We start from the raw sequence: 27716 nt of genomic DNA, 5'->3' as shown, positions 1-27716 counted from the left end.
GGCTGAGACAGGAGAATTGTCATCACCATGGACAGCTTCCGCTGGGGCGGCACTGTCACTCTGACAGGAGTCACCATTTTGACTGTTCCTGTGGTGGTGTTGCAGCCTGGGGCAGGAAGGAGGAGTTCTAATAACTCTTGGGGGTGGGGGTTGGGCAGTGCTCATGCCACTCAGGGACTACAGCAACTGGTGCCCAATGTGGATGTAACAGTGTCTCCGGTACGAGTGCGTGATAGGTAAGTGCCCTCAGCCTTCAGCATTAGCCAAAGGCCCTAAGCCTCCAAGCTGAGGGCTGTTGGTGCATCTTTTCCTTCTTTGTTTTCGGTTTGCACCTTGTGTTGGGTTGAGGCACACTGAAAGGGCAGCTGACGCCTTCTGGTCAGGGCTACTCCTGAAGGCCCGGAACCTCTGTCTGAGTCCTGACAGCCTGTATGAGTGTCAACAATAATGCCCTGTCTTTATCTCCTTATTGAAAACAAATGTGATGCTGTAATGCAACAGCCAGTGAACACCACCATGGTGGCTTCAGAACTCTGAATTCCAGGCTTGCACCTGGGACTCTGAAGACTCCCTTGGCAGCTGTAAGGCTGTGGGAACACTGTTCTCAGGCCCTAGCGTTTCCTTTCCTAGTCTATCATGGGAAATGCCACATCACATCAAAAGAAACCTCAGATTAGGGAAATACAGGTCCTCTGGAAATCCCATGGAATCAAACTCACCAAAACAAAAAACAGGCTTCTTCGTTTTGGGAGGAAATCCTTGAAATAGTGCCATGTATGGACACAGGAGATCCTTATAGCTCTGACTCATGGACTTGAGTCGCCTACCTCACCTGGCGCCGAGACACCCAAGAAGGGAAAACGCCCTCCCCCATCTTCCGCCTATTATACCTGCAATCTGCCAATGCGTAAGACCCCCTAAAATGGGACCCACCAAGGATGCTGCATCCCCTAAGTCAGGGAAGTCTGATGATGATGATGATGGTCCGCAAGTCTGTCCTGTTCCAGTTCTCACAGGAAAGTAAAGCCATACACAAAGCCATCTCCTCCCCAGCCTCGGCAGCATGTTCTTGCCCAGTCCAATCCGGTTTCTATGCCTCCCTACCACCATACAGCTCCTCGGAGGAAGCGCAACATAAGCCTGGGCCCCATTCACACCTTCTGCCCCCATCTCCCACCCTCTGCTGAAGTGGAGGGACAGTTATGCCAGCCCACAGCCTCCCCTGCTTCTTTCCCCTCTGCCCAGCAATGCTGTACCCTCCAAGACCCTGCCAAGACAACGAAGAGAATGCCACATAAACCCTTGGCTGCTTCTCCTTGTCACACAACTTCGTAATCTCTGAGATTCTGTTATGGAGGCTAACTCCGCCTCTGCCTCTACTGCCCATAAGCCTCATGCCTATGCCACAGTCTGGGATTCAGGCATCTCCAGTCAATGTGCAACCCAGGCAGGCTAACCGACTTGACTGGTACCCCTATCAAGCTATATATTTAGAAGAATTCAGACAGGCAGTCAAGGAAGACAGCATTCATGCCCTTTTGACTAGATCTCTCCTCCAAAATAAAACTGCCACTGCAAACACACCCCAGGATTGTCAGGACATCTGTGACTCTTCCCTGTCTGGCCCATTCGTTTATAATGGGAGATACTATACAAAGATAAACGCCTTCAACAGATGAGGTGAAATCAGGGCCAGACAAACATCACATGGGGCTATGGTGAACATGTTGGCCAAGGAGCCTTTTCCACTGGGTCACAATGGTCAGTGTTGCCCACAGGTGGTTATGACCAAGTACGTCTCCGTGTGCTCTGGCTTCTCCCTTAGTTTCTGACTGAATTGCTCTGCTTGGCCTCAAACTAACTCTAGCAATCTCTTCTAATCTTTTGGCTCCTTCTCATTCTCTGGCTCGTTCTTCACCTGAGTCTGCAACCTGTCTCTGTAAAACCGTCCTAGTAAACTGCCTCTGAATTCCATGAACTGAACTGCCACTAACTCAACTCCTATGCGCTGCCCCTCAAGTCACTGACTCAGCCAAACTGCCTGAACAGCACTGACTAGAACTCAGAGATCTGCTTGTCTCTGTCTCCTGGGACTAAGGGCCTGTCTATACCCAGCCAGGTAACACAAACCTAGAAGTTCTTTGGATGTGATCTCTTGCCAGAGCAGGCACATTGCAAACATATCTGTTGAAAAAAAAAAACATGTTGCAAAAAACAAACAAACAAACAAAAAAACCCAAAACATGTTGCCAAAAAGATGGCAAACAACTGGAGACTTTAAACCAAGAAGGGGTGGCCCTCAGCCCTGACAGTAAGAGGGAAAACCACCCAATTAGGAGCTCATGGGTATTCAACATTTCAAAAGGATGCTACCCAAAAGTCATCATAAAAATAGATGACAAGCCATCCAAGTGCCTCAGTGACACTGAGACAACAAGAGGTCCCTCAATATTGGCCATGAATCCCTGGGCCTCTACTACTGGGTGTAGGGGAGCTGCTCCTATGCCTTCATCACCAAGCAGGCCTACAGATGGGAAGAATCCGATGGATCTAACTGGTCTGAAACACCCTCTAATAGCCAACAGCTCCACCGATCTCTGGGGGAACAGATATTTTAAAAGCCCTAGAAGTGGTGCTTGCTAGCCATCCAGAAGGAATCGCATCAGGATAGGTGACTATACCCATAAGAAAAAAATTTATATTCAAAGAAGCCTTAAAAACCCTCCTCCAAGTCACCCCCAATTCTAAGGGCCACTGTTAGATTTAATACTCCCAGCTGTTAGGACTCTGCTTCAGTCTGCCCACCTTGCGCTCTCTCTCTCTCTCTCTCTCTCTCTCTCTCTCTCTCTCTCTCTCTCTCTCTCTCTCCCTCCCTCCCTCTCTCTCCCTCTCTCTCTCTCTCTCTCTCTCTTACCTCTCTGTCTCTGTCTGTCTCTGTGTTTATTTCTGGGGTCCCCCACTCCCTTTTCCTTCTCTCCCTATGCTCATTTAATAAGCTTCTCCATCCGATATCTGTTACCAGGCATCCTATTTTTTTAATTATTAAATTGGTGGCCCCCATATTGGGAAGGCTCTTCCATACTGCCTAAGTCTGGGACCCTTTCTACCAAACTTGTTCTATCTAACACACTTCCCACAATCTCCTTCTGTTCCAAACTTCACTCTAAACCTCCATTCATTCTCATCCGAACCCACCGCTGCCCTGCTTCACACAGTGATTCTAAGCTGAGATAAATTTCTGCTGCTCTGCTTTCTCCGGGCACCTAGCTATGGGTACAGCGCTCAGGTGATTCGCTCTGCTGCATGGCTGGGTACCGCCCCACATGGCGCTGTTCGAGGCACACCCTACAGCTCTCCTTGGCTGTGTGGGGTGGACCAGTGGACTTCCGCTAGCTTGGACTGAAAGTAATCTGACTGCAGTCCAAATGCCCAGCCATGAAATCACCATTGTTCCTGACAGACTGTCTTCTGTTGGTAAGCAAATGCCCACCATAGACTGTGACCAATTCTGGGTCCCTCTGCCTTGGGCCAGAATCTGGAGTTGCTCCAGCCTCTTGGTTGGTTCTGCCTGCACTGAGCTATGTGGGCCATGTTCCGCCAGCTGCGTGCCAGCCTGAGGCGATTCCTTCAGCCACCTTAGCTGGAGCCCCTTGCAGAGGTGATCGCAGCACAGTCCTGTGGCTCCCACGCCTGGGGACCCCAGCCTCAGGCACTGGGGATTCTTGGAGCTCATCTGGAGAGAATCCTACTCTGGGTTTGGGTCACTCCTGCCACACTGGCAACGTGCAGATGGCAGGAAGCCGAGACGGGGTCAGCAGGGAACTGAAAACTACCACTGCCTCAGTTCTTCCCTGGCTGCTAAAAGACTGCACAGCCTGGTCACTACAGCCTGCCATACCAGCCGTGTCCCCGTGCTGTCAGCTACAGCAGCTAGACATCATAGTAGCCCATAGCATTTTCAAATATACCCACTACAATATGTGGCAGTCACCATGCTGAGTTTGGGGTAAAGGAGGTAGAGCCTCTGCCCTCTGTGTTGTCTTTGTTAAGGGCAACCATGTGATTAACTACCATCTTTGTGTTCAGATATCATGCATACGTTCGCCAGCCCTGTTCAAATCCTTACTATACTCCGAATACAGCTTCTAGGTTTTATAATGGTAACTTAATTTTGACTTTCACATTTTTGGACAGATCCAAAATAAGGCTTTTTAATTACCACCAAATCATGTAAAATGGAAGCTCCCCATGTTCAAACCTTTTCTTTGCTCTCCCAAAATTTTCAAGCATTGTCGACGTTGTCTCTTTCCTTATTTTCAAGCCTTTTCTCTTTGCTCTCCCAAGAGTTTCAAATGTACACCTAAAGGGAATTTTCTCCTTAACCTACTAACTTTGTCTTCTGCCCACACATATGTTGCAGTATCCTGCAAGACTTCCTACATCTGGGACAGCGCCAGAGCAGCGACCCACAGTGCTCCAGTCCAACCTCACAGATCATGTCAGCTGGACCTGCATTGCCCCTCCCAGCCGCAGATGTTCTCAGATTCTGGACAGCAAATGCAACAGCCTGCTCTTCCACAACCCAGCCAACAGTTCAGCCTTTTAACCCCCTGTCACCACCTACCATCAGCAGGAAGCAGTCAAAGACATTGATTACTTCACCCCTTATCCATTTACAAAAGGCTGAAATGGTGTGCTCCAGACCCAGGACAGACAGCTCCAGGTGCAGCACTTGGTCCTTGTCTGCTGCAGGACATGGCTGATATCCCCTGCCCTGTGACCTGAACTTTCAGGGCAGAGCGTTTCCTTCCCCTTCACCATATCATCTGGACGTTTGGTGCTGTTGCTTCTCTCTCTCTTTCCCCCCTTACCTACATTTATATACTTTAACTTACCTTATATGAAAAACAATCCAACATCCTCATTTTTTTTTTAAATTATAGGAAAAGGGAGGAATGTTAGGATTCTGCTTCAGTCTGCCTACCTGTGATGTCATTACCTACCTGCCTCTGGGTGTGGCCCTGCCCAGGGCTATATAAAAGGACAGACCTGCCTCCCCCACCCCACCCCACCCCACCCCGTCTCTCTCTCCTTTCTTCTTCCTACCCATCTCCCACTTACCTCTCTCTTCCCATCTCTCTGTCTCTCTGTTTATCTCTGGGGTACCCCTCCCCCCTCCTTCTCTCCCTGTGCTCGTTTGATAAACTTCTCCATCTAATATCTGTTGCCTGGCATCTTATATTTTGAATCATAAGACCTGCATTGACTGACTTCAAATCACACCCAACCCTAAGGGCCACTGTTAGACTGCATACTCCCTGCACTGACTGGCTTTCTTACAGGCCCATCTGGGTTAAACAGTGGCCTCTATCAGGGCAGATAGTTTACAACTAGTAAAAGAACAGCTTCTACTCCGTCACAGTCACCCTTTTCAAAGTCCAGGGAACACCCCCAAACAGGCCATAAGAAAGAACTTGAGGGGAATACAAACTGGTAAAAGGATTTAAGGGCAATTGATAAAACCATGAGAGCCCGGGGTTCTCCCCAAAGGGGGCTGCCCCATGTCTCAGCCATTCCTGACAACGCCCCTCTGTTGGCAATAGATGTCAAAGATTGCTTTTTTTCTATCCTTCTCCACCCTCAAGACTGGGAATGCTTTGCTTTTCCAATAATCCCCCATTAACAACTCTGGGTTGGCCTCATAATATGAATGGACTGTTCTTCCTCGGGGAAGGCTAACAGTCCCACTCTCTGTCAAGAGGCTGTGGCCACACATTAAAACCTCAGTTAGACAAAGGACTCAACAGTCACCCTTACATCGATGGCACCCTGGCATGGGGAGACACTTCCACTTCCCCTCCCTACTTAAAGAGAAAATAATACTTCACCTGTCATTCCCAGGATTTAAAATAGCCACACACAAGATACAACTTATTCCACCTATTACATTACTAGGGATAGAAATCTCTGTTACCTCAATAGGACTCCTCAAACTCACCCTTTCCTTCCCCTAAAATTTAACTCTTGCCTCCCTCCGAGCTTTTTGGGTAACCTTGACTGGCTTTGGCCCTGGCTCCCCCTTACCACAAGCACTCTTCATCCCCTCTCTGATCTCTTAAAAAGAAATAAAAACCCCTCCTCCCCATGAACACTCTCCCCTGAGGTGACAGAAGCTCTACATTCTGTCAATGTGGCCCTAAAAGGCATGGCACTTGCTAGATATGTCCCGACATTGCCAGTGCAGCTTGGTATCTTCAGTTCCTCCTCGACACTCATGGGAGCCCTAGATCAGCCACAGGAAGTGCTAGGACAGCGCCCCATCCCAGTGAGCAGGGGCGCCTAGGGCTCTGACTGAGGTCGATGCACTCCCCACCATGATCAAAAAGCAGAGAGAAGCAGGGGACTGCAGACCTCAGGCAAAGAGCCAGATACTCCTGTGGCGCCTTTTCTTCTTCATTCAGTGGCCGTTGTAAAATCGCTCTCAGTGCGTTATTAGTCTCACAGGAGTCCCAGGCCAGACTGAAAATCACGACCCTAACAAAAAGTGCAGTCCTGCCTTGCCATGATGGCACCCACCCACACAACTCCTCACCAAAAATCCTATTGCTAGAGCACCCCTGGTTACATGGGTGGGGCAGTTATCTGTCATTCTTCCAGTGACCCTCCAACCATATGATTCAGAGAATTATCACTCCCCCAATACAAAGAAATTTACACCATTTATCTAGCCTTAAAAGAAATTAATAAACCTTTCGATCACTTCTCAGACATTTATGCTGTCAGCCTGCTCCCTTGGCTGGCTAGAACCCTCTGGCTCCCTTGCTTCTCTGCATTCCACACTGCTGCACATCCAGCACAGAAGCTCCCATAGCCCTTTGCTCAACTTTAGAGGATACCAAAAACATGTTCCTCTTGTGCATCTCATAACTACCCCTGCATTACATACCAGGGGCACCAAATCCCCGGGTCTCAAATCCAATGCCCTCTGGAAAATCTATGTCACTCATGTTCTACAATTCAACCAACAAAAATACGTTTTTGTTACTGTTGACAGATACTCTCGTTTCATGTGGGCAACAGCCCAAATGGAAGAAAACTCAGAAAAAGATAGTTTACCACATGCTCTTCACCTTTGCCATCCCAGGCATTCCTCAACAGATAAAAGCTGATAGCGGCCTTGCCTTTACCAGATCCCAAGTCAGAAGCTTCTGCTCATAACGGGGAGTCATCCACCACGTGGGGATCCCTTACAACCCCTAGGGCCAAGGGATAAGAGAAAGAACACATCAAACCCTAAAATCCCAACTTAAAAAACAAAAAACAAATGCTTATCTCCTTAACATACAACTAGCAATGGCTCTGATTACTTTAAATATATTTAATATTTACAAGAGCTCCAAAATATCCCTCCCCTCCCTCCATTGGCCTCACGAGGGGGGTAATTCCTCCCATCTAGGTAAAATGATGTCATCCCTTAGATGAGATTTGGATGGGACCAGACCCCCTTCTTACAACTAGAAGGGATTTTTCCTGTGTCTTTCCACAGGACCAGCCCAGGCCTATTTGGGTCCCAACCAGAAATGTCCCACACCACCTCACAGACCAAGAAGATGGCCCTCCTCTCACTGTCAGATGAAGGACTGCAGACACAGAAGAGGCACCACCACCAACAGAGCAAGTTCTCCTGGGAGGACATCCATGACCTGGCGGCCGCTCTCAGGCCACATGCCCTCCACAGGCTTCCCTTGCTCTGTCCTTCTGGCTGCTTCTGTCATCCTTCACTCTAACCCTGCTGCTGCCCAGCCTCTTCCTCGCCCTCCCAACACCCACCACGGAAGATTCTCTGCTAGGGAGACCTATAATGGACACAACAAAATCCCAGGAACCCACGACTGCCCACATGAAGGACGCCAAAAGAGGATCAATATCCCTCTGCACCCCGATTCCATTCCCCCCATCCCTAACCCTTTCCTCTGCTTTCCTTAACCAGGCGACTTCCTCCAGGAGGCCTCCATAGATGGAGGTGGCAGACATTGGACATGCCAAATTGAACCCACCTGTTGTGGTGGCACTATGCTTCCCAATATTTTTCCCCCCGAGACAGGGTTTCTCTGTGTAGCCTTGGCTGTCCTAGACTTGCTTTGTAGACCAGGCTGGCCTCAAACTCACAGCAATTCTCCTGCCTCTGCCTCCTGAGGGCTGGGATTAAAGTCATGCACCGCTACACCGGGCTTATGCTTAAGACTCATTTTCAGCTTTCCATCAGCGATCCCCAGAGATCTATGGTGAATGGGAGTTCTGGGTAAGTTCTAGTCTAATGGCTATGCCAAACACCCCTTAGCTAACCTACTTGTCTCTTGGCAGCTTACCTGTTTGTCAGTCTTTGCTTACGTTTACCAGTCTTCAACAGGAGGATCAAACTCAAAAGGAGATCCAAGCCACCCTCCCCTGGCTACAGTACACACAGCTGACCTCCTTTCCCTAACCACCCACCCCACTCCACTCGAGGCTTTTTTGTGCTTCCCTCTTCCAGCCTCTATTGGCAGCTGTTCTGTTAACACTAGCTACATGAACCCCATGGGTATCTGCCCACAAAAGAGCTACAAAACATTCCTCTTTTCAACCCATCCTTCCCTTTTTGCCTTGTAGGATCCTCTTTAAGATCCCTTTTTACGTTTCTGCAACACCACTGGCACTAAGCCATGTGTTACCCCCCTCACTCTTATCTGGTGCAATAACATCACTAGTCCCTTCTTCAGCCCCCCTTTTCAAGGGCTTTGCACCCCTGTAATAATGGTTCCCTGATTTATCTCTATGAGCCCAAAGAATTTGCTTTACAGCTGGGAGGGGACCAAAAGAAAAGGGAACTCTTCATCCCTCTGCTCATCAGTCTGCGTCTCACTATCTCGCTGGGCCCCACAGGAGCCTCTGGAGCAGCCCTTATCCAAAAAACACCGTCTGGCCAGTGACTTCCAGGATAAGCCTGACCAGACCATGGCTTCCCGCACAGACAGTGTTGAGTGCCTCCAGTGACCGGTCACCTCCCTAGTGGGGGCTGTTCTACAAGGGAGAGCTCTGGACTTGCTGACTGCTGAACAGGGAGGGACATGCAGTGTGCTGGAGAAAGAATGCTGCTTCTATGTCAATGAATCTGTCCTGGTAGACCGCAACATACAAATGCTCAAAGATCTCCAGTGAGATCTCTGGGCACAGTATATACCTAACACCCTAACCCATGGTACTCAAATCCCCTGATGGCTTGGCTCCTCCCCTTCTGTGGTCCCACATTGGCTCTTGGGACCCTCCTCCTCCTCCTGGCACCCAGCTTCACCTGATAAGTAGCATTGCAAATACCACTGCCAATCAGGTTCTGGTTCAGTAGCAAACCATTCCCAAGGTAGACGTTGACTATGATACAGCTCCTGTGTAAAACAAAAGGGAAGAGGAGCTGTGGGACTGTAACGGCCCAGGGTTATGGAGCAAGGGTCAAGGGGGCTCCAACCCTGGATGCTTCAAACACAAGGACAGCAGGAGTTGGCTACCTCCCCACTCCCAACCTGGGGCCATAAAGCCAGTTTACCCATCATCAACCCTAGTAAGAATGTAGTGCCCTGACAGCTACCAGGCTTCACTCTGACCTTATAAGGCTCTGCCCTTGCTGCACCACCCCACCTGACCCTACAGGCCCTGAGTATGTCCATGAAGTATCTTTCAATACCCCTGCCCTGGCTAATGGTACACAGTCACACACAAACTTTGTCCCAGAGACCTTGGCCACCTCCCCAGAGGCGTAAGTAAACCGCCCCCAACACACATAAACCGAACTAGTTCTCGGAAGCTGTTCCCAGGTGTGCTCATTACCCGTGCACTCATCGCCATCCTAGACCTGCACTGCACTCTCCAGCGCCTGGCTAAGCATCCCTTCCTCCAGTTCAGTTCAGGGTGCAATGGACCAGGCTACCCCAAGGGGGAGGTGGACATGGGGCAGCACTTAGCAATGCCCTGTTTCTATACAAACATGTCTGGAGATGTATCCAGGCTCCAGAGGCAAGGGCCAGCCAGTCAGGGCTGCTTTTGGGTACATGCACAGTAACAGTGACTGAGAACATTGAATGAGCTTTAAAGAAAAACTATCACCTTACACATACACATAATTGAGTGTGCTCATGATTAAATCAGATGCACTATGGAAAGGGACATGCACAATAGATTAGAAGACAACCAAAATCTGTCCATCAAAATAGAGACCCACCTTCACTGTGCTCCTGGCAACCAGATCCTCCTCCTAAAGCCGGTGAAAGGAAGTCCCAAAGAACAAGCGATGTCCTTGAGCACTCTACTCAAGGAACCCAGTGCTGTCTTGCATCGGGTTGGAGCTTTATTATCTCTTGGCTTCTGAATAGTTTCTCACTCGCTTTGCAATCTGCGCTTTTTCATTTCTTTGAATAAAATTCCAGAACCTAGATGTGCCCAGTTCAGACAGTGACTTCCTCCTAGGATCAGGAGGCTGAGGGGTGTAAGTTCATCCTGAGGTAAGTCAAGGTCACTGGGGCCAAGTGAGACCCAAGCTCAGGAAATGTGAAAATAAGACAAAACTCAGGAATCAGCAAAGAAGCTCTCAGTGGGCAGTTTGTTTCTGGTCTTAGTGGAAACGCACGGTTCTCTCAGAAATGTCTGCTTTGAGCCAGTCATGGTGTAGCACACCTGTGACCCCAGCACCTGGAAGGTGGAGGCTCAGAACTGCAAGATGTACTCAGTTACAGGCCAGCCAGACCTACATAATACTGTCTCAGGAAACTAACCAATAGCTGGGCGGTAGTGGCGCACACCTTTAATCACAGCACTTGGGAGGCAGAGGCAGGTCAGCCTGGTCTACAAAGCAAGTTCCAGGACAACCAAGGCTACACAGAGAAACCCTGTCTTGAAAAAAACAAAACAAAACAAAACAAAAATCAAACAAAAAGAAAAAAAGAAAAAGGGCCAGGCGTGGTGGCACACGCCTGTAATCCCAGCACTCGGGAGGTAGAGGCTGGCAGATCACTGTGAGTTTGAGGCCAGCCTGGTCTACAAAGCGAGACCAGGACAGCCAAGGCAAGGCTACACAGAGAAACCCTGTCTCAAAACCAAACAAAAAAAAAACAAACAAAAAAAAAAAAAAGAAAGAAAGAAAGAAAAAGAAACAAAGAAAAAGAGGCCAATCAACAAAAGGAACACCACTAGAGAAAGACAGTTCTGTTGAGTGGGGAACTCTCAGCCAACATCCCTTTTCTGGCAACCAGCTGCACTGCTATCACAGGAGCCCCACCTTGGGGACACTCCATCAGGTGCAGTGGCCCACCACAGCTATGGCTGAAGAGCTGGTATCATTGTGACTGTGTCAGGCTGCCTTCACTGGCCTTGAAAAGTAGTGCTTCTGAGGAGCTCAGGGCAGAGGGAACTCTGATCCCTGTGGACCCATTGGCCAGGGCCAGGGGCTAGCACTTGTCCTGGCAACCAACCATGTCTTGTGACTGGTACAAACAGACTTTTGTAAATGAAAGTCTGCCCCTTATAAAATACACCATTCCAGCTTAGTGGGCGGCTGCTTGCTTGTTTTCTTTCTTTCTTTCTTTCTTTCTTTCTTTCTATTTATTTATTTATTTATTTATTTTTGTTTTTTTGAGACAAGGTTTCTCTGTGTAGCCTTGGCTGTTCTGGACTCGCTTTGTAGACCAGGCTGGCCTCAAACTCACAGCGATCCACCTGCCTCTGCCTCCCAAGTGCTGGGATTAAAGGCCTGCGCCACCACACCTGGCTTCTTTCTTTCTTTTTAAGTTCATGTCTCATCCAACTCAGGCTGGCACACTGCTGTTTATGTAGCTAAGGGTGACACTGAGCTTTTGATCTTTCATCTTCATCTTCCCAAATGCAGGATTTTCATGTACGTACCACCATGGCAGGCTTTGCTTTGTTTTGTTTTCTGAAAGAGTCTTGATTTGTAGGACCTTACAATTCTCTTGCCTTGATTTTCTAATTACTAGGATTATAGGGATGCACCATCCCAACTCACTATGTCTTAAGATATTGTTGACATATCATATTTTTCTGACCATAAGACACACCTGACCATAAGATGCACCAATTTTTAGAGCAGTAAAACAAGAAACAAAATCTGAACCAAATTAGTACTAATATAATAAAATATTTATTAAAATATGGTAATATTAAACAGTGTCAGCTCAGCAGGAGGAAAGACTTAGAGACTCAAGCACTTTTCTAGTTTTCTGGAAACCCCAAAATGTGGCCCCTCTGGAGTCAAGGAGGGACCAACGGTAGCTAGAGCTTTCTTATAGCTACATGTTTTACTGCACTCCCCTACCCTGCTCCCTGCTGCAAGATGACAGGCACCTGCTTACCCAGCTGGTAAGACTGGCATTCAGCTCAGTGCTAAAGTGGGTGGTGGGGAGGGGGAGGGGGCGCATGGGGGGGTTGGACAGACACCAAGCTCTGGGTGAGAAGGGATTTCAGTGATACGGCCCATGCCTGCTCCTGTTCCCACAGACACACTGAACCCTGTGCATGTTCCTTGGCTGGCACACTGAAGACATCGGTAAGTGACCTCTTTGTTGATGCCCAATGGACAGCAATCAGACCATAAGACACACCCTAATCCCCCCCCACACACCTTTGGGAAGGTGGGGAGTGTGTCTTATGGTCTGAAAAATATGGTTGGGAGAGACTCCTAGTTCCTAGACTAGCTAATTGGGGCTGGGATTGGGGGGTGGGGGGGTACACAAGAGTTTTCTAGCAGGAGTATGGATTTAATCTGCAAGTGAACCAATCCTATCTAAACTCCCAACAACTTCCTTATGTAATTTTAACATGCAAGGTAGTATTTCTTTTCACGTAAACTACCCAGGGCCGAATACTGGACAATCAGAACCACATGTACTCTCAAAGCCAGCACAGTCACTCCCATTTCCCAGTGCTAAGCAGTGTATACCTTCTTGGCTTCCTTTTCCAATTAAGGTTTTGCCCCGGGATCTTCCTAATTCCACATCCCTTTTTGAAAGTTCAGGCTGGCCCAGACATTCCTACATAGCTAGAGTAACCTGGCACTCTTGATTCTCCTGCCTCAGCCGCCTGCTCGCTGGGAATTACAGGTGTACATTTCCACTCCCACCTTTCTTCCTTCTTCTCTTTTCCATCTTTATCTAAAGCTGGTCCCGTGGTCATGCGAGGCATCCAGCAACCCTCTCTCCGGGTAGACTGCAACTCTTTCTCCAAACCTCACCCTAGCACCCTCCTGGGGGACATCAAGGTCTTTGTTGCCTACAACAGTTATACTGGCTGTCAACTTGACAGGATGCTCCTGGAGACAAGACCCAAGCACACTTGTGAGGAATTATTAGCGTAACTGAGGTGGGAAGGCCCACCCTAACTGTGCTGGCACCATTCTATGTGCTGAGGCCCTGGAGTAGATAATAAGGAGCAACTGCGCTGAACACAAGCACCCATCAGTGTCTGCTGACTGCAGATGCAATGTGACTAGCAGCCTCAAGCCCTTGTGACCTGCCGTGATGGACTTCCCTTGAACTGTGATTCAAAATAAGGCCTCCCTCCCTTAAGGGGCTTGTTGTCAGCTATTTTATCAGAGCAATAAGAACATAACTGACACAGAAAATTGTACCAGGAGTGGGGATGTGGCTGTGATAAACTTGACCACATGGTTCTCAGTGGGAAGAGCCTGGGAGAGTTTGCATCTGTGGGCCCCGTGTAACTACTGCACAAATAACTTAATGGCCCATTCTGCTGGGTCTTACAAAACAAAAATGCTAACAGAATCACAAAGAAGGAGGACTGGGGGGGGGGGGCATTTGTGTAATATTATGGTAAAGACTATGTGTGCAATCCGCTCTTGTCCTAGGATTGCCAGTGAGGCTGAATTTGAAGATGATGGACTAATTTGTTTGGCAGAAGAAATTTCAAGACAGGGCAGCAGTCAGCTACAGTTTGGATACTCAGTGGTGGCTGCCGTCATCCAAGTTTACAGTGAAAGAGAACAAAAATGAAGAAGCAAGGTATTAAAATTTTTGCTGTTTGGCAAGGAAAAGAGTGTGAGAAAAGTTAACCTTACAGACTAGGCAGGGCTAAAAGGAGTCATGACCAGGATCAAGATTGCGACATTAAGGAAAGATGGAATACTTTGTAAAGGAAAACCAGAACACTGTCGTGATGCAAGAAACCAACAGTTGGAGCACCTAGACAGAAACACAAAGTGTGGCTGGAGGGGTCCCCTACTGCTAAAAAGCAGATGCCAGGGAAGTGCTTTCCTAGGGTCAGCATGCAGAGGCTGATGCTACTGCCCTCTAAGGGGACAAAGCTTCATCATGAACTGTCCAAAGTTGGTAGCATCATCTTTGGAGTAGTGGTTTTACCAGGCACAAAACATGAAAAACTGAAGGGGACACTGGGTTTTGTACCATGGTTCTAGAGAGTCACTAAGGCCAGACCATGTGTGGCAGGAGGAGATTCCTTTAGGCAGCAGTTCTCAACCTTCCTAATGATGTAACCCATTAATAAAGTGCCTTATGTTGTGAGAACCACTGATTTAAGAAGACCCTTAGAAATAACTGTCTGTGAAGGTACCACATCTTGGAGTCCCTACAATATTGGAGACACCAGGACCATAGCGTATCCACTGAGGAAAACTTCAGGCATACAGTGAAGCCAAAATAAGAAAGAGACTGTGTGATGCTGGAGGAAGCGCCTGAGAGAGTGGAGCTGCCTAAGCAGTTTGGAACCTGCACCACCCCAGGGGCCAGATGTAGTAAGAACTTTGGCTTCTTTGGAAACCCAGTTATGTTACGTGAATGTTTTTGTTTTAATCCCAGATGTGGAATATAAGGATGCTGCTCCTCCCCTCCTCCTCCTGCTGTTGCTGGTTGCTGTTTGCTCTTTGGAGATATCCTGGTGATGAAGATCAAATGTGCCTCAAGGAACTCAACACCCCAAATGAGCAGAAAGTCGTCTCTCAACCTTCTTTCTCTCTCACCTAGTGTTGGGGGTTGGAAGGGGTACGGGTGGTGTAGGGAGGTAGGAAAAAGAAACCAATAAATAGCTAAAAATCCCAGCTACAAGTGGCACCCAAAGTGGGGCTAGGCGGAATGAGAAATCTGGTTTCTAATGCCATAAAGTGGCAAGGAAAGAAGGGATGACTATTTTGTTTCAGCAAAAAAATTTATTGCAGCTGCTGATACTGGGTTCTGTCCTGCTTTGCTCTGAGAGGAGATTTTTCCATTTCTTCTTCTTCCTGTACTCTGTTTCAAAATAGTTTAAAATGATGGCTGAGCAATTTGAAACGTTGCAAGTGGAAATGAAGGAATCTGAGAAACAAAAAATGAAATGGGAAAACCAAAAGGGTTACTCTGTTCTCTTGTTTTTAGAAGGGTTGCAGAGTCAACAATGCAACTGGAATGTTTGGGTAGAGGCAGAAGTACTTGGGAGAACAAAAGGGCCCGGCCCCACTCACTAAGCAAGAGAAGGGAGCTGGTAACAGCTGCGTTAGAAGCTGGTCAGCAGGTACAATGGTTAGCATGACAGAGGGAGGAAGCTGCAAATATTGAACAGCAAAACAGAGCAAGAGGAATGAATCTTGTCAAAGATCAGTTGCTTGGTGAAGGCTGGTACTCTGATTTACAAGAACAGATTTGATTTGATGCTGCTGCTATAGAACAATGTCGCTTAGTGGCTTTAAGAGCTTGGGATAAAGTTGAGGAGCCTGGGAAAGGGTCTATCTCATTACTAAGCTTGTACGAGGCTCTGGAGAAACCATCACAGAGTTCTTGCAAAGACTGGCTTCAGCTATAAACAAAGCCATATCAGACCCTGAAACAAGACAGGTGCTGATGTAGACGCTTGCATTTGAGAATGCAAATAGCGAGTGTAAAAGACTAAATGCAGCATCTATGCCTGTAGTCTTCACTTGGGGAGATGAAGCAGAAGGATGAAGAATTTTTAGTCCATCCAAAACTACATGAAACCCTGCCTTAAAATAGAAATAAAAGGGGCTGGTGAGATGGTTCAGCAGTTAATAGCACTGTCTGCTTTTCCAAAGGACCTGAGTTCAGTTCCCAGCACCCACATGGCAGCTCCCAATTGTGTATTACCCCAGTTCTAGGGATTCTGACACCTTCAGACCATTGCACATAGAATAAAATTAAATAAAAAAAATTTTTTTAAAAAGAGACTGGGTGTGGTGGCACACGACTTTAATCCCAGCACTAGGGAGGCAGAGGCAGGCATATCACTGTGAGTTCGAGGCCAGCCTGGTCTACAAAGTGAGTCCAGGACAGCCAAGGCTACATGGAGAAACCCTGTCTCAAACAAACAAACAAAACAGAAATAAAAATTGGGAGTGAATAAAATAAGAAAGTGACCAGAATTCCTCTTTCCTTCCTGACTGTGGATGAAATGTAAGCAGCTGTGTCAAGTGTCTGCGGCCACACATCTCCCACCATAGCAAGCCACATCCTGGAACTGTGGGCCAAAATAAACCATTGCAAGGTTAAACTGGTTTTTGTTGGTATGTTGTCATGTAAATAAGGAAAGTAAGTTTGGCATCCTATCTCCAACATGGGCAGTCTTAGTATGTTAAGGGCTAAGCTTAGGATCCTTTGCCTCAGGTAACTAGGAAAAGGGCTGGCTGGATGTGTGACAGGAGACAAGCCAAGTGTCTAACTCACCTCAATGAGGAGTTGAAGACAGAGAATTTCTGGAGTATTTCTTCCTGTTTGGGGAGATCCGAGTGGTGTGGGGCTAACAAATGGACACGACCTAGTGGGCTGGAGGTCCCCTGACCCAAACGGCCTCAGTCAGCACTGTCAGGACAAAACAGCTGTATAAGAGCAAAGATGAGGCACTGTCATTATGAAAGAGTATTAATGACAGAAAACAGATAAACATTTAGTATGTTGCAAACCAGTCCTCCACATCAATAAGCTAATTTTCTTTCTTTTTAAAAGATGTATTTATTTATTATGTATACAGTGTACCACCTGCATGTGAGCCTGCACACCAGAACAGGAAACCAGATCTCATTGTAGATGGTTGTGAGCCACCATGTGGTTTCTGGGAATTGAACTCAGGACCTTTGGAAGAGCAGCCAATGTTCTCAACCTCTGAGCCAAGGTTTTTTGAGACAGGGTTTCTCTGTGTAGCCTTGGCTGTCCTGGACTCACTTTGTAGATCAGGTTGGCCTCGAACTCACAGTAATCCGCCTGCCTTTGCCTCCCTGAGTACTGGGATTAAAGGCATGTGCCAGCACGCCTGGCTGAATAAGCTATTTTAAGTCAAGTATATGCACATCACAATTGTGCAGTAGGTGTGAATTGCTTAGTTTTATGTCAGCTTGATACAAGTTAGAGTCATTTGGGAAGAAGGGCTCTCAAATGAGAAAATGCCTTTAGAAGAGTTGCCTACAGTGCATTTCTAAAAAAATCAAATGATCGGTGTGGGAGGGCCCAGCTCCCTGCAGGAGTGCCACTCTTGGCAGGGGGTCTTGAGTTGTATAGGAATGGAAAACAAGCCAATAAGGCAGCCCTTCTTACATGGCTTCTCCTTCAGCCCCGCCCTCCTTGAGTTCCTGCCCTGACTTCCCTCAGTAATGGACCATTACCTGGAAGTCTAAGATAAAATAACCCTGTTCCTCTCTGAGTTGCTTTTGGTCATGGTGTTTCATCACAGCTGTGGGGACCCTTAACTTAGACGTGGTGCAGTCAGAAGTTCTGACTTGGATTACTGGTTAAGCACATGGCCACAATGGGTGCCAGAGCACACGTTCGTCGGGGACCTCAGGCTGGAGAGATTCAGCAGACAGGAAAGCACGCGGAAGGGAGGAGGTGAGCTAGGGATCCAGCCGAACTGCTAGCATTGCCTACAGTGCGTGAAGTCCTCCTTGGTTCAGTCTTGTGATGGGTAGTTTTATGTTAACCTCACACAAGCTAGAGCCATCTGAGAGGAGGGAGCCTCAGACATTTGAGATAATGCCTCCGTAAGACTGGCAGCAGACAAGCCTCCAGGGCATTTTCTTAATTAGTGATTGATAGGGGAGGGCACAACCATTGTGGGTGGTGTCATGCTGGGCTGACAGTCCTGGTTTCGATAAGAAATTGAGCCATTGGGCTGGAGAGATGGCTCAGAAGTTAAGGGCACTGGCTGCTCTTCCAGAGGCCCTGAGTTCACTTCCCAGCAATCACATGGTGGCTTACAACCATCTGTAATGAGATGTGGTGCCCTCTTCTGGTGTGCAGGCATACATGCAGGCAGAACACTGTATACATACATAAATAAATAATAAAAATAAAATTTAAAAACATAAAGTGAGCCACGAGGGCAAGCCAGTGGGAAGCACTCCTCAGTGGCCTCTGCATCAGCTCCTGTCTCCAGGTTTCTGCCGTGCTTGAGCTCCCTCCCTGATTTTCAGCCTTCAATCATGGACTGTGATGAGGAGCTATAAGCTGAGAGAAATCCTTTCTTCCCTCGCTTGCTTCTGGTCAGGGTGTCTTACCACAGCACTAGCAATCCTAAGACAAATCCCCGGGGCCCAAGATCCCAAATGTAGTACCTACGCGTATAGTCTTCACTTGGGGAGGTGAAGCAGAAGGATAAAGAGTTTTGAGTCCAGCCAACGCTACAGCAAAGCCTGTCTAAAAACGAAAATCAGGAGGCTGGAGAAATGGCTCAGTGGTTAAAGGCACTGACTGCTCTTCCAAAGGACCCAAGTTCAGTTCCCAGAACCCAGACGGCAATTCACAGCCATCTGTAAGCCCAGCCTCAGGAGACTTAACACCTGCACCAGGCAAGCCCATGGCGCATCATAGACAGACATGCAGGCAAAACACCCATGTGCACAAAATAAATAATTTAAAATCTTATAAATCAATCACTTTTATTAAACATGTTATTAAGACACTGAAAAACTGATCTCCTTATTTAAAAAAATAAAACTCAGGGAAATGCGAAGTTGTCTCAGAGAATTAACAAAGAAAACCCATACATCTCTGAAAAATATTTGTTTAGGGCCAGTCTTGATATCACATGCCTAAACCCTAACAACTGAGAGGCGGAGGCAGGAGAATCGGATCTTCCAAGTCATCTTTGGCGCCAGGTCAGCTTTGGCTCTGTGATATGATGTGTTAAAATCAACCTTGAAACAAACATTCACTACTGAAAGCTATTTCTGTTGAACAGAGAGCCAAGCAGTCCTCCTACTGAAAGTGGTCTGCACTGTGCTCACCATAGCCCTGCTGTTCTGGACATTTGCAAACACTGTGAGGACACGCCAGCAACTGCAGAGGACCACCACAATGGAGGTTAAAGGCCTGTTCTGTGGTTCTCCTCCTCCCCGGGGGTGGGGGGCGCTGTTGGTCACTAACCCACCAAGACAGGAGGAGTAGAAGGCGAGGTGCAGAGCCTGGAAGACCACAAGCACAACAGAGATCGAACACTCCAGGAACCAATTCAGGGAGCTAGTTCAGCTTTACTCAGGAAGAACAAAGCCTATATATATGTATGTATGTAGTATGTGTGTGTGTATATACAAACATATACATACATACACATATGTGTGTGTGTATGGGGAGTGGGTGGGGGCTTCCAGGATATGTGTACACAACTTGTTGGAACCAGGCACTTTAAGGATGCTTGTTTTGCATTTGGCAGCACACTCCTATCATATGAACGGGAACACAGTGCCTAAGCATCCTATAGGCACAGGGAGGGGACAGCTAGCAGGCAGCTGTGTCAGGGGCCGTATATCAAATGTGCTTAGGGGCATCTATGTGTAAAGACACTCTCCAGATGGAGTCAGGCAGAGAGCAGGAGGCCCTGCTGGCGAGAGGGAGTCCTGCACCTAACACGGAGCTCAGAGTGGCTATCCAGACTGGAAGGACCGCAACCTCAAACAGCAGGGTCCTTCCAATATTATTCCAGTTGTGACCACTTCAGACAGGATGCACTGGCCTTGGAAAGCAGCTCTCCTAGGCAAGACAGGACTGGTGAAGTTTAGAGGATTCTGCAGCCATTCTCACCTAGGCCAAAGGAGGGAGGGCTTTGCTGCTCAAAGCTCTGGACCGGTACAAATACAATGACATATTTGTATGAAGACTTATGTCATGATTTGTACAATATTCTTGGGACACGACATTCTCCTACAGCTTAAATAGTAAAGCCAGGTGGTGGAGGCAGCACACACCTTTTCTGTCGTCCAAGGGCACGCCTTTTATGTAATAGTCAACCCACCCTCAAACTGCGTGCCCCCAAACTGCTTCACTTAACTCTAACATTCAAATCAATATTCTCCTCCCCCAAATTATTCACTGCTAAACACCAAACAACTAGAAATGTATCCTGCAATAGAAACCGACCTGATTGATTTCAGTTTGCCAAGGCTTTGCAGCTTATCTGCCCCAGAAATGTCAATAAAGGCTCTGCCTCAGAGCTCCCCAACATTCCACTTCTTTTGAGAGTCTAGGTTAGCTTGAAATTTAATATAACCCAGGCTGAACTCCACTTAAAATTATCTTTCCTTGTCCTCCTGGGCACTGGGACCCATATCACCCCCATGTAACCCTTCCCCCTCGTTTTACTTTTGTCACCAATATGCAGCAATTTCCTTCTCATTGAATTATTTTATCCCAGAAGGAAGCTGGTTAAAACTCAGAAGTTCTAAATGGAGGTTACAGCTCAGGAAGTAAACAACTCATAAGTCTCAGAAAATCCCTGAAATTTAACAGAAGCACAGGCCCCACCCCTCGCTCAAGGTTAAATAAGCAGTAATGACTGCAGAGGAGACTCCAATCACATGAGCTGTCAGAAAAAGTGCTTCACCCTGTTGCGCTGCGTGCAAGTCTTGTAGAGAGCTACAGGGCTCCCACTTTCATGAGTCAACCATGTAAGAATGGGCTTTTGCTTTGTTTTTCAAGACAGGGTCTCTCTGTGTAGCCTTGGCTGCCCTGGACTCCCTTTGTAGACCAGGGTGGCTTCGAACTCACATTGATCTGCCTGCTTCTGCCTCCCAAGTGCTGGGACTAAAGGCGTGCGCCACTGGGCCTGGCTCAAGAATGGGCTTTTGATAATGCAAGTATTAATCCCTCACCCATATTCTATAAGTAACCCCAATAACCTCACTGGTTCACCAAGTTAGACTTGGGTGGTATTATTACTTTGGTTGTCAGTTTGCTATTAGATGAACAGATGAAAGGAAAAATGTCAAGTGACACCCACTTTATCCAATCTTGAAGCTTACTCTTTGTCCTGGCTGACATGTAGCAACTTCTTCTCTGGGTGGACTTTGCTTTGTTTTTGTTTTTCAAGACAGGGTTTCTCTGTGTAGCCGTGGCTAGGTTTCTGACATAACCCTTTTCCTTGTGTTACTCTCCAATGGATATAAGTTCCATGGAGAGAGATTACCATCCACATCTGCAGTGATCTGAAGGTGTCAAGGAAATGGGTCGGAAAAGACTAAGATGAGGGAAAAAGCCAGATGTTTTAACTCCCCTCAAGAGACATGACAGACTCTTAGAAACCAGGGGACTTCTCTCTGAAGGGACAGCCTAAGGGTGAAAGGCAGTGCAGGGAAATGACCACTGAGGTCTGAGGTCCTGACAGAGTGACCTCTGTCAGCACCTGCAGCACAGCTCAGGATCCTAAAGGCCAAGGGTCAGGATTGTGCTTAGAAAAGACATGAAGAGGGTTGGAGAGATGACTCAGAGGTTAGGAGTGCTTGTTGCTCTTCCAGAAGGTTCCAAGTTTAGTTCCCAGTACCCACAATAGAAGGCTCACAAACACCTGTAACTCCTGCTCCAGAGGACCTAGTGCCTTTGCAAGCATCGACACATACATGGCAAGAACACAGATAGATACACACACACACACACACACACACACACACACACACACACACACACACACTTTTTTTTAAAGGCAGAGGGCTGGGGGTATAACTCATTAATTTGCCTGATGCCCTGGGTTTGATTCCCCAGCACCAGATGCAAATGTGGCCACTCATGCCTGCAATCCCAGCTCTTGGGGAGGTGGAGGCAGGAGGACCAGGCCATCCTGTGCTACCCTGCAAGGTTGAGGCCAGCCAGGGCCACCTGGGCCTCAGTCTCAGAAAAGCTTAAAGAAAAATCAAAAAAACAAAGGGGATTGCAGAGGAGGGCTCAGTGGGTAGTGTGAGAACCCAGACCTTCTACCTGCTGCTCCCTCCCCCCAAAAATCAGGCCACACCCCCTGTAGTCCCTCAAAGCCAGGGACACAGCTGCTGTGACCTGACAGATCTTATGGAGTTCCCTTCTTTCCACCCCCCTTAGGGCTGCAAGCCCAGCCCCTCTGATGCCCAGACGACCTTGAATTATAACTTTAATTTTATCTAATACTTTCCTGTCTTGTGGCTCAGGCCACATAGACTAGGTCACATGATGTAGAACTTACCAGCCCCCCAAACTTGTAAGCCCCCCCTTCCCTCACGACACACACACACACACACACACACACACACACACACACACACATATCTCTGGAGATGAACAGTCTGTCTCTTTCCCTTCAGGGTCTCTGTCACGGTATGCGCAGTGGCTCTCTTTCCTTGCGCTTTCCCACTTCAGGGTGCCATCATGGCTGCTCTGCTCATGAGCCTGTAGCTCTCTGTAATAAATCTCTATGAAGGGCGATTCACTTCAGCTTCTGTTTCCAATGACCCTGTCTTTGTCTGTTATTCACAGCAGGTAGCTTGTCTCTAAGAGTTACTAGAGGAAATTCACAGCTCTCTGAAAAATACCTTTAAGGCCAGATATGGTGGCCTGTCACGGTGATTCGCAGCTGCCCAGGCCACAGGAGTCCTTGCCTAAACAAACTATCTAAACAAGCACTAAGGAAAACACTTAGTGGGCCGGGGGTGGGGGGGGGGGTGGGGGTGGGGTTGCGATTTTCAGTTAATCAGCCCTTTACTAGCAGACAGCTAGCCTAACCTCATGACCTTAGGAATCTGCTGATTGGGGTCTTTTACAGTCACTATGGGGGCACCCTAGCAGCTGCATAAGACCTGCTTCACCTGTGCTCCAGGCAGCCTGCGCTGGCCTTGGGAAGTAGCACTCTTAAGCCAGACAGGGCCAAGTAAAGTCTTGATGACACTGCAGCCATTTTTCACCAGGCTGGAGGGGGAGCACATCCCCCAGGTGGTCCAGCTGAAGGCTAGTGATGGATATAGACAAAAGTCTCTCATTTGGATGAAGGACTGTGCTATAATGGTGGTGTATCCTTTCCACACACCCGGGCCTAGCTATATACACTGGTTTCTTTTCTCATATTTATTTGGCTACATATTCTATTTTGATTTTTGAGACAGGGGCTCATGTAGCTCAAGCTGGCCCCAAACTAGCAAAGGATCAACTTGACTTCCTGATCCGCCTGCCTCTTAAGCCTTGGGACCATAGGTGTGTGCCACTAGTTTTGCTTAGTTTCTGTTTGTTTTGTTCTGAGAAGGGGGGGGGGTGTCTCACTTTGTAGGTCAGGTTGGCCTGCAACTCACAGCTCTTCTCTAGCCCTAACCCTCCCAGTATCAGGATTACAGGACTGTGCCAACATCCCTGAGACACTTTCTGAATCTTAGGATATTTTGACAGCTTGGGAGACTCTCCCTTACCAGGTTAGCTGTCTTTCGGAGACTTCAAGAGCTCTTTAGGGAGGCATGTCTTTCATCTACGAACCAACCAATCTTGTGTCTGCATTCCCAATACCTTCCTTATCTAATTCTGACACCTGAGTGTGGAAGAATGCTGAATGAATGTATCAACCGTCAATAAAGCGCTGCTTAGCCAATCAGCTGGGCAGAAGGACAGGAAGAGGGAGGCGGGACTTCCTGGAGCGGGAGGAGAAAGTTGGACAGTTGGAGGGAGAGAAGGTTTTTTTGATGGTTGGAGGAGGATGGTGAGGACTTGACGAGGACCGGCCCAGGGGTCACAGTGGCAAGTGTTGGAATATATGTATGTTATAAGGTTTAGAGTAGTTTGTTTAGTTTACGAGTAGATTAGAATCAGTTCAGACTCTGCCCAGCGAAGTGCTGGCCGCTTTAAAGTACGTTTCAGTCTCCCTGTGTCAGTTATTTGCCTTGTAGGCCGAACGGGTACAAAAATACTGTAACACCTTTTTCTTCTAAATCTCCTATGGTCAGGTACCGGGCAACTAGACACCAGCGATAAACTCAACTAGTCCAACCTGCCAGTGCCTTCTCCGTTCTGCACCGGCTTGCCTTCCCTTCCGACATGCCAGAACAAGCCGTCCCTCAGGCACGTCCCTCATTGCATTCTTTCCTGTTAAAAGAGTCTATATTCCTATACTTTCATTGCCGACTGATGCAAACCTATGTGTTCCCCTGGCCCTGCCTGACCAACAGCAGCCCCTCTCTGGTTCCGTGACCACATATGACCATCTTCTTTCCGAGAAGCAGTCTGGTCCCCAGTTGGGCCTGTAAGGTCTTTACCATCGCATCACCGACATCTGTACTCTACTGTAGGCATCAAGGGAAGGGAGGGGAGATAAAAGGGCAGAAGATAACCCACGTGTCTAACTCACCTTGCTGAAAACGTAATGAGCAGAGAAAAGTAAACACTCTGAAGAAATCCCCTTCGTAGGGGAAATCGTAAATGAAGATCGGCTTTCATTGGCTAACACTAGTGAAGAGATGTGACCACCAGGGTTGCGGGTCCTTTTATCCAAATGACCTGGTTCAGTGTGGCCAACAAAGCATACGCCTAGGGGCAAAGATGAGGGAGTTGTCATTAAGGAAGGTTATTAATGACAGATGACATGTGACTGGTATGACACGAGCCATCTCCTGATATGCTTAAGACATTTTCAATTAGGTACTTCCCAGCCTGAGGGGTGGGTATTAGGATTTCTGACTTCCTCGTTACAGGTCAAGCACACTGCTCACAATGAGTGCAGGAGCAGGTGCTCATCAGAGGGCAGTGGCTGGTGGGGTTTTTCTAAGTAGACTGGACAGGATTGAGGAAGGCAGGCATAAAATGGAAGACGTGGGTTAGGGAATGTGGTTGAGTTGGTAGAGTGGCTGCCTCGATTGCGCAAATCCCCGGATTCAATCCCTAACACCTCATAAATTAGGAATAGTAGTTGTGGTCTGCGCTGGGGAGGCACAGGCAGGAGGCTCAGACGTTCATGTTTATCCTTGGCCCATAGAGAGCTGATGTCTGATTACTGGAGACTCTGGAAAAGAACTGTATGGGGCCAGGGTAGCTGGAGAGATGGCTCAGAGGTTAGGAGCACTGGCTGCTCTTCCAGAGGTCCTGAATTCAATTCCCAGCAACCACGTGATGGCTCACAACCCCCTGTACTGAGACCTGGTGCCCTTTTCTGGTGTGCAAACACACACACAGGCAGAACATGGTATACATAATAATAAATAAATAAATCTTTTTTTTTTTTAACTGTAAATGAAGATGCTCAGGGAACATCTTGTCTCCGTGGTTGAAAACTCACAGGTGCCTGAAAAATACTTCTCTAGAGTCATCCGTGGTATCAAACGCCTGTAATTTCAGCATTTAGGAGTCAGCATGAGGAGAACAGGTTCCATGTCTTCCTCAGTAACGGGCCTGCCTAGGTGACTCGAGCCCCTGGAACAGGATGAACCACCCCAAAACAAAAACAAAAACAAAACCAGAAAAAAACAAAACAAAAAACAAAACAAAACAAAAAACACCCTTATTAGTGGTTTTGAGTAGGAGCTGCCCTCACCATGGCAACCGTGGCATTTCCAGCAGTTTACAGTTGCTAAGCAGACACTCCAGGATCTGTGGAAAACCAAGATGACCGAGCTGAAGGTACAGCCAGACAGCCTGCATTGGTGGTGGGGGGAGGGGGGGAGCAGCAGCAGCCAAGGCCAAGCAGATGCCCTGTAGCCATTTCCATCCAGGCTGGGAGGAGGAGCAGCTCATCCACACAGCCCAGGGGGAGACTTGTGATTGACAGTCACAAATACTTCATTCGCATGATGAGCTTTTGTAATGATGGGTGCAAAGCCCTTGGGCCCAACCACTACCTATTCCGCAAGCCCATCCCACTTTAAGTGCTTTTTGTTTGTTTGTTTGTTTGTTTGTTGAGACGGGGTGCCGTATAGCACAAGCTGGCCCCAAGCTGGCTACGTAGGCAAGAATCATCATAAACTCCTTGGCTACAGGTGTGGGCCAGTACACCAGGCGTGGCTCACTTTTTTGAGCCCCTGCACTAGTCCTTGGGTGTTCCAAAATCGGGCCTCTTCCAAATCACTTTTTGTTTGCCCGGTTTTCGTTTTTATAAGTAGAGCTGGCTGAGCTTGTAAGTTAAAGAGTAGACAGCACAGTCGAGGCCTGGAGCGACAAGGCCTTAGTTTTGGACATTTTAGGACAAGCCTTTGGCACCTGACCGCCCCTTTCAGCCAACACTGAAAGAGCCATTTCTCCCCTGTTCATAATTTCCTTTATTTATTTATTTTTCTCTTCCCCTTACTGACTCTTCCTCTTCTCCCCTTTCTCTGTCTTAATTTATTTTTTCTTTTTGAGACAAAGATGTGTCATAGAACCCACCCAGGCTGGCACCAAACTATGGTGCCTATGGTTTGATGGCTTTGAATTAATTCATTCTCTTCCCTGTAAGCTGGGCATGGGCCACCACATCGGGCTCCTTTCTTACGATTTGAGTGGGGACAAAAAGGCCCACTGATAGGTAGTTATTACTAAATACATAGTATACAGATGGTTATGAAGTGTTACAGACTCGAAACTAGGACAGCACACGGCAGATAACACTTACTTCTAGGCAGGGCAGAAAGCCAAGCAGGGTGTCATGCTCAAAAAAAAGGAGGGTGCCGGTAGGTTTTCTTTAGGAGGTTTGCTTGAAGAGAGGCAGGAACTGAGGCCTGAGTCCATGGCTGCTGTTGACCACCCTCCCCTAAGCCCCCCACCCCACAGCCTCCCCTCGCCCCGCCAGCCCGACCAAATACCCTACTAGAAAATTGCCCCCCAAATCTGGGCCTACACCACTCTAGTCCAACCTTCCCCCCTCCCCCACCCCCCATGTGGAGCCTGCAGCGAAACTGCCACGTGGAGAAGCACACACAGGTTGCTGTGGTGGAATTCCCGCTGGGCAAGAGGCTACTTCCGGTTGTGGCTCCATATGTGGTACGGGTACCGAGTGGGGTCTCAGTGGCGCGGACACTTCGCTAGATCTAGGAACTCAAGGAGAATGATGATGCTTCAGGGCTTGACCTCGTTTCCCAGGTTCCCTAGGTTGTTAGTTTGTTGACGGAGGGAAACCTGTTGGAGACTGTGTGGCCATATTCCCACCACACACACGCATGCGCGCATGGGCGAGCGCACGCACGCACACACACGTGCAGGCATGCACAGGCACATGCATACTCGCACGCGCCCCCCACCCCCACCCCCGATTAGTCTTTGAATGAATAGAAAAATCCATATCTGACAGAAGACTTTACAACCAGGTTGCTTAGAAAGCCAAGAGAAAGGATGAGAGCTCAGCCAAGAAAAGCCGAGCATTCAGTAACAGCGAGAGAAAACCTGAGGTAGATATGTCAGTTTACTTAATGTACCATCCCGTAATTTAGAAAAAATATCACAATCGTCTTTATAAATTAAAGAGATGTGATGTATAGTAAATAACAC

The 27716-nt window shown here is 47.9% G+C and overlaps 1 long non-coding RNA gene across 1 annotated transcript; it reads right to left on the bottom strand.

The window, feature by feature from the left end:
- Window positions 1-15236: 15236 nt before the first annotated feature.
- LOC311586272 lies at window positions 15237-27371 on the bottom strand. Its single transcript, XR_014775505.1, has 5 exons — window positions 27117-27371; window positions 25792-25847; window positions 24609-24791; window positions 16725-16876; window positions 15237-15365 (listed from the first exon to the last, which is right to left on the bottom strand). It is a non-coding gene; the product is annotated as an uncharacterized lncRNA (long non-coding RNA).
- Between the last annotated feature and the right edge of the window lie 345 nt (window positions 27372-27716).

This window comes from Acomys minous (assembly GCF_964271855.1).
Source record: "Acomys minous genome assembly, chromosome: 16".
NCBI classification, from domain to species: domain Eukaryota; kingdom Metazoa; phylum Chordata; class Mammalia; order Rodentia; family Muridae; genus Acomys; species Acomys minous.
Note: the sequence above shows the minus strand (reverse complement) of the source record. Positions and strands in the feature narration are given on the sequence as shown.